The following is an 8,576-nucleotide window of genomic DNA, read 5'->3' as shown; positions in this document are numbered from 1 at the left end:
GGTGTCTAACGTGCAATAGGTTTTTAGTAACTTGTCAGCAAAAGAGTAAATGAGTCAGAGATAATACATATGTTAATAAGTATTTGTCTGTTATATATGCCCATTTCTATTGCCCACTTTAGATTCATTTCTTCCCTCTTTAGATATTATCTTTTATTGCCCTCCATAGCCACATCTGGGTGCCTTTATTGGCTTGATCTCCACTGTCTCTGATCAGCATCCTAACAGAAGTCCATCTCCCTTGCTGTGTACTGAGACTTGCCTGGTTTCAGGTGAGGCTTTGGAAGTTTGAGCACAGAAAATACTTCATTAGCACCTGGAACTGAAACTCAGAAACTGTTCTCGACACTTTCTTTTGTAGTTAGTTAAGGTTGCAGTTATACTAGGACATTTGTGATAGTGCTTTATTAGAGAATAATGCTTCAAGTGTCAACAAGTTATGTGAAAAAATGTGCTTGTGAAATGTTATGTTACAACCAAAGATCAATCATGCTGTGGGCTGTCCCACTGGAAAGCTGCAAATTCCTTGCTGAAGAAGTGTGACAAGCATCCGAGAAGACTCACCAGCAGACATCATGAGGAAGTGCAGACATGCACATGACGGCATCACGGTGGCAGAGAAAGCTCCTGGCAGATGGTACAACACACAACAAGGAGGTGAGGAAATTAAGGGACTGAAACCAACACTGATTCACAGGATTTGTTAAGATGGGAGTTTGTCAGAGTTTCAGATACTAAAAATAAGGACACGGGAATGGTGACCAGAGCTTGGCTGAAGGTTCAAGTGTGGGCACAAGAAACAAAATAAATTAGTTAAGCAAGAACTCAAGAACCTAGGGAAGAATAAATGTGGGTGGTAGTGGGGAAAACTGTGAAGGGTTTGTGCACAGAACTCACTTCGACATTGACCTGCATACGTTCAAAAGATGGAGAGTCATAAAAAGAATGATTATGAAGAGTAGGATAAGGAAGAAAATGTGCAGAAATTTAGACCCCAAAACTCACTGTATCAACAGTCGCACATGTGTGTTTGTATGTTAGCATCTATTCTGAGATTCAATAATTTGTTAGATATATACCTACTTCTATTAAATACATATTTATTTATGTTCTATAATACAGTATATACAGGTCCCTGTGAAACACAGAAATGAACGTCAGCACTAACCATCGCAAAGAGCTTCCTAGAAGCAGTACCATTTAAGCGAATCATAAAGACAGTTTTGAATAAAAGATGGATAAGTATAACCAATTGATATTTTCAGAGAATCTAATGCTGTGAACAATACAAAGTATCTGAACAACATAATTCATCAACTTGATATGATAGATGATGAAAAAAAACACCCAACAACTGCAGAATGCATATTCATTGCAATCTATTTAAATATCAACAATTCTCAAAGGATTAAATTAATTTTGCTAAAATTCAGTTTAGCAAGACAACCACAATTAAATCCATGATTCAAACAGTTCTTATCAAACTAGGCAGAGAAGGAGATATTATTATTCAAATAAAGTACATCTATAAAGAATAAACAGCAAATATCATCATTATTATGAACTATCAAGGCTTCCTTTTTGAGATTAAGAATAAATAAGAAATACTTCTACTTACCAATTCTATTCAACATTTTGCTGGAGAAACCCTAGTCAGTAAGGGAAGGAAGGAAACATAAGACATTGAAGTTGGAGAGTCTTATTTTTGTAATCGTTGATATGCTTTGTATGGAAAATATCAAACCATTCATAAATTACCTCAATTAGTAAGATTTTACCAATGATGCTAAATGAAAAGTAAGTCAATATAAAAACAATGCTTTTATAGATATCAGGAACAAAGAGAAAATAAATTTAAATTGTATCATTTATAGTAACATCAAAATATTAAATAGTAGCATGAGGATAGGGTTCTCCTAGTATCTCTGCATTTATCTTCAGGGAACCTGGAAGGCTGAACGTAATCTTTTGCCAGAACAAGAGTTAGAAGGTCTAGCCAGTGATTTGCAATATGCTGTGTCTAGGTGAATTTTCTCTGGGCATCGTGCACTGACTTTTATACTTTGTTCAAGGATGTGCGAATTGATGGTTTGCAGTTGGTTTAATCATCTATACAGTCTGCTTTTAACTATGCAACCAGCAGCATATTAAAAGTCCCTCAGTTAACTTTTGCCTGGAACTGAAATAGCTCACACATAACTTAGTGGCTCAAAATTAAAAAATAAACTACATTCTGTGCTGTGAGAGGACCCTGAGGGTTGTGTCTGAAGTCTGGACTCTTCAAAGACTGTCAGTGTTTGCATCATCCTTCTATGCTATGTCATTAGCTTTATTAAAGTCTTATGTGACTGCACTCTAAAACTTTATGAATCTCTTTAATAACCGATTTTGTCTCTTTGTTACACTTAGTAATAAATATAAAGGTTAATAGGTTTCATACTTCAAAGATAATTATAACACATTTTAAGGAAAAATAAGATCAGCATAAATAGCGAGAAATACCATTTGGTTTGATGGAAAGTCTCAATATTGTCAAGGTCCTAATTCTTCTGTAACTTATCTACAGCCTTCATGCAATCCCTATAAAAACCAAAATAGAAACTTTACTTCTGATTAAGATATTTTACAAGAACACAATTCATTCTCATGTATGAACGATGAACCAACCAAACTATTAAAACCTAAATAAATAAACAGATGAACAACAGGTGGCACAGGAACGCAATCTCTATGAGAAGAGGAACAGAGTGATCCTAGAATTTCCACAGATCTCTGCCTGTCTACAGCACGAGACAATGGAATGCAAGAAGATCCCAGTGGTCTTTCTCTCTCTCTCTCTCACCTCGCGCGCACACACACACACACACACACACACACACACACACACACACACACACGAAGAGAGAGAGAGAGAGAGAGAGAGAGAGAGAGAGAGAGAAGATGATATTTTGGTAAATCAGCACAGAGTTTTCCCCAGGTGTTTGACTGGAAGTGATTCTGCATATATTCCAGGAGAACATCCTAGGCCTGAGAAGCCACCACTGAGCAGTAGAAGATCAAACGATTCCCTGAGCTCACACAGGGCTAAGAACCAGAGATGAGCCCACCAGAGTAGAAAAGTCTCACAATACACAGACTCTCAGTTAGAATCTTCCGAAGGGCAACGCTCCCTAGGAGTGCAACGTCATTAGCTTACACCAACCACCATCCTGAAACCACCCTAACAAATCTGAAAAGCCAACTTTGAAAGTGTTGAAATGACTCCATGTAACAGAACTCTGCCCCTAAACACAATTTAAAAAAATGCAAAAGAGGGAAAAACCGACAACGGAAAGTCGTACCACTTTTGCATCAAAACATTGGGGGCTTCCGGCAAGATGGCAAGGGGACAGGTGGGACTGTGAGTCTCACAAAAGTGAACGTCCAGAAAGGCTCTCCTTGTGAGCAGGCGTGTGCCGGCGGGTGAGAGAAGGCACGTCTGAGGGAAGACGCGGGTTCGTGCACCCAGGGCCCTCTCCTCTGGAGGTGATGCAACCTCCCATCGCCCTGAGATTGGAGCCTCTGGAGTGCGGGATGCCCTGTCTGTCTCCCCCTCGCCTCAGAAGAGCTTGCCAAACTCAGCTGATTCTCACTGCCGGGCGCCGGCCCACCCATCAGCTGCGACCGCAGAGTGACTGGATCCCAAATCCAGCCCCTGGAGAGAGCAGACTGGGGCGAGCCAGGGAGCCCCTCCCCATGAGGAAATGCCATTTTCTGGGTCCCGGGGCCGGGCAGAGACCTGCACGGCCGTGCCGGGCTCCACCCAGCCCCCGCCTTGGGACCTCAGGGCGTCTCGTCAAACAGAGACAGCAGTCCCCTCCCGCTGCCGGATCAGACACAGACGGGTCGGATCTGAGCGGCAGGCCGGACGGGCAGCCCGCCAGGTGAGTCGAGATCCGATCCACCCTCCTCCCGGCGTAGGCCTGGGGCATCTACCCACGCTGAGCGCAGCCCTCTCAGCCCACCTGAGAGCAGCGGGGAGGGCTGGAGACCAGATCCCAAAGGAAGTTGAACGACAGGAGCCATCTCAGAGCCAGTTTGGGCCCTTGTTTGGGGGGGTTTGGGGTTCTGTTTGCTTGTTTGCTTCTTGTTTGAGTTTTTTTCTCTTTCGTTCAGTTTTCAATCGTGTTTTTGTACTTAGTTTCTGATATTTAATTGCTGGTTTTTTCAGACTCTGTGTGTGGGTATTTTTCAGGGAGAATACATCAACAAGGGGGTTTTGTCGGTGTGTGTGCTTGTATGATTGTCTGTATATTTTAGGGTTTTTAAAAACTGCTTACTATCTTTGTGTCTCTTTTCATTTGTTAGTTGGTACATCTGTCTGTTTTCCCTCTTAGTCCTGGCTCTCCAACTTCCTCTCATGCCTCCTCTTCTTACCTGTTCCATTCTTGTCCTCGTTCTTGCCTCACTTTGCTTTCAGGAAGCAAATCTATCCCCCCACTGCATGGACCGACTGAAAGGCAGTGAGGAGGCCCGGGTGGGTGGCTCAGCCTGTCGGCCCGCGCCTTTGGGAAGCTGAGGTGAGTGGATGGCCTGAGCCTGCGGGTTCGGGACCCGCCTGGGCAGCGAGACCTCATCTCCACCATACATCAAACACAAAATCCGCCGGGCGTGGCAGCGCAGGCCTGTGATTCCGGCTCCTCGGAAGGCGGAGGCGGAAGGATCGCCGGAGCCCGGCAGGTCGAGGCCGCGGTGGCCGGGAGCGGCCGCTGCCCTCCAGTCTGGGCAGCAGAGTGAGACTCCAACTCAAAAAGCAACCAAAAAAAACAATTGTTCAAGGAATGTATTCTGGTAGAATGGAACCAGATGGAAACATGGGTCTGTGCAAAGGAATACAGAGTAACAGAAAAGACAAATGTGTGAGTAAATGTGTAAGTTGCTTCTCAATTTTAAATTATTCCTTAAAGACAAATGGTGACTTAGCCTGTAATCCCAGCACTTTGGGAGGCCGAGGCAACTGGATTTCCTGAACCTGTGGGTTCAAGACCAGCCCGGGCAACTGGGTGAGAACGCGTCTCTACGATAAATCCCTCCCCCCCCCAAAAAAATTAGCCAGGCATGGTAGAGTGTGCCTGTAGTTCTGGCCACTCGGAAGGCTGAGGCCGAAGGATTGATCGAGTCTAGCAGGTCGATGCTGGGGTGGCTGTGAGTGTGCCACTGCACTCCAGCCTGGGTGACAGAGTGAGAATCCAACTCAAAAAAGAAAAAAAAAGATAAACGGGACATTTCTGTTTAGGATGATTTAAAGAGGTTGGCAATTCTGCTACACCTAAATAAGTATAAAACTTATAAAAGTATAAGCATAATATGAAAACAAGTATAAAAGCTAATGAATATAAATTACAATTATTTACTATGAGAAATGGAAAATATAGGAAATAAAATATCATTTCTTCTTTTTATTTAAAATTGTATGTATATTTAAAGCAATAATTCTGTGTTTGTGTGTGTGTGTGTGTGTGTGTGTGTGTTTATGGTGTGTAATGTCACAAAGAAGGGGTCCCAAACAGACGTAGTTGAAGAAAGTTAGTATGTTTTACTAGAATTAACTTAGTATTAACCTAAAATAGTTTTGGTAATTAAGATGCATATTGTAATCCCATTTATTAAATCAATGTAAAATATACAGAAAAACAAATAAAGGAATTTTAATGATTGCAAAAAGAAATGTTTAATAAAATAAAACAGTGGAGAAGGAATAGATAAGTAAATAGATTTGTGGGGAAAACAAATAACTACGCAAATACAGGGTAACAATATTAACGCTTATTATTAATATTGTAGTCTAACAATATCAATCATTATATTTAATGTGAAGCAATCAAACCTATCGATCATAATACAGAGTTTCATAATAGATAAGAAAGCAAGATACAACTATATTATGTCTACAGGAAATAGTGTACTTAACATACAATACATTGAAAGTAAAATAATGTAAAATAATCTATGCTAGCTTAACTATGAGAGAATTGTTATGCTATCAGAAAAATGGACAAAATAATTAGGATTATGACTAGAGAAAAAAAGATTGTTTATTACGATAAAAGTATCATTACATCAGTATATATGACAAATATCTATATGTACATATATAAATATAAGGTAAATCATACAGTACATGAAAAAAAGTGAAAAAATTGAAAGGGGACATAGAAAAATCAAAAATAGTTTTAATAGTTAAACACTCAGTGATTTATAGAACACCTAGACAAAAAATAAGCAAGGATTTAGAAGACTTCAACAATACTATTAGCAAAATTAACTGACATATAGAGCTGTCTACCTAACATTATCAGAATACACGTCCTTTTCAAGCAAGCATGAAACATGGTCATAAAACCAGTCTCAATATTATTTTAATTTATATCTTCCTGATTTGTGATGATGAGAATCAGTTCATACATCTACTGGCCATTGTTCGTCTTCTTTGAAGAAATATCTTTTCTAGTTTTTAGTCAATCTTTAGATCAGGTTATTTACTGCTGTTGTTTGAATTTCCAATATGTATTTTATGTTAACTCCTTATTAGACATGTGATTGTCACATATTTTTTCCTATTCTATATATTGCCTCTTTATCATGCTGATTGCTTTCTTTGCTGTGCATACGCTTTTTAGATATCACATTACATCTGGTAGTAAGGCTATTATCAAAAACAAAATTCAACAAGTTTTGGTGAGGTTGTGGAGAAAAGGGAACCCTTGTACACTGTCAGTGTCCACGTAGATTAGTACAGCCATTATAGAAAACAGCATGGAGATTCCTCAAAAAAAAAAAAAAAAATTAAAAGGAACTATCATATGATTTAGAAATCTCACTTCTGGGTGCATATCCAAAGGATTATATCACCAGTACTTTTGAAGAGATACCTACCTGCATCTCCATGTTCATTTGTAATAGCATTATTCACAATAACCAGGATACAGAATGAACCTAAGTGTCCCTCAACAGATGGATGGATAAAGAAAATGTGTTCCATATATACAACAAGATACTTTTCAGCCTTAATAAAGAAGAAAAATCAGTCATTCGCAACAATGCGGAAAAACCTGGAGGACTTTATTCTAAGTGAAATAAACCAGGCGCATACAGACAAATGCTTCATCATCTCATTTATATGTAGAATATAAAAGGTTACCTTCATAAAAACAGAGTAGAATGGTAGTAGTTAGCAAAGGCTGGGCTTGGGTGAGGTGTGGATTGGGTAGATGTAGGTCAAAGGTCTAAAACTGTCAGTTGACAAAATGAAAAAGTCCTCATGCTCTATTGTATAGCATGGCAAGTATATAAGTAACAATTTATTGTATCCTGGAAACCTGCTAAGAGAGTACATCTTGAATGTTTTCAACACGCACACACATGCATGTGCAACAATTATTTGAGGTAATAGATATGTCAATAAGCTTAATTTAGTTACTCCACAATGAATACACATATCAAAACATCATGGTTTATACCATGAATATGGACATTTTAGTTAATTGAAAATAAATAAATACACATCTTGGTAAATGTAAAAGAATTAGAATCATGCAAAGCATGGTTTGAAAGTACTATAGAATTAAATTAAAATTAACTACAGGAAAAAAAAATCTAGAAATTACCAAACATTCATAAATCAAATAAATATGTCTAAGCAACCCATGTGTCAAGCAAGAATCAAAATGAAAATTAAAAACTGTACATTCGATCTATCCACTAGGTGATGTTCAGAAAAGTTTTAAAAAATAAAAACTTTCTGACTAAATTCTGAACAAACTGTAAAGACATGTCTGAAGATATGAAATTGTGACTGTTGGTACAATTTTTTTGTTTTCTCCTGAGATTTTATCCACTCAAACACCTATTTTAAACGGTATGGTCTTAGCACGTGTGTGGGTGTGTGTATGTGTTCAGTATATAAACTGTAATATCACTTAAAATAACTGTATAAAACTTAAAATCTTTATAAGATTTTAGATACATAATTGTTCACAATAATTAGCAAGAATAGACACTGTTTTAAAAATTAAGAAATACAATTAAAAATATGTAATTATTTTAGGTTAATTTACCATTTTTCTTAATTTTGAAAAAATTGTGCTTTCTGGTTCTGTCAATTAATACAGTAAACAAGTTAAATAAATTTAAATGTCAACTTACTATATTTAAAACTTTTACTTCTAAATTTGTTCTAATATTAATGTGTTTGATATTAACTAAGTAAAAAATAAAATCTGTGTATTTCTCCTCAGCATAGATGAAAAAGGGTACAAAAATATTCTGCTTACAAATAGATATTGCTAGCATCAAGTTTTTTTAGTATTTCCTAAAAGACTAAATAGAAACAACAAGTCATTAATCTTAGTCATGAAAAATGGCAAAGTAAAAAATCTGCTAAATATTATTTAATGACATTTCAATTTCATATATAATATAGTATAGGAGTAAGATTATGGTTGGTTCTCTCCTATATAAATCTACTTTGCAAATGTGGCAGTAGAACATTTTCATGCAAGATCAGTGTGCAATTTGATTTTAAATGCCTTTTCCCT

The sequence above is a fragment of the Carlito syrichta genome, unplaced genomic scaffold (assembly GCF_000164805.1).
Source record: "Carlito syrichta isolate Samal-C Ts95f unplaced genomic scaffold, Tarsius_syrichta-2.0.1 Scaffold308204, whole genome shotgun sequence".
Lineage (NCBI taxonomy): Eukaryota > Metazoa > Chordata > Mammalia > Primates > Tarsiidae > Carlito > Carlito syrichta.
Note: the sequence above shows the minus strand (reverse complement) of the source record.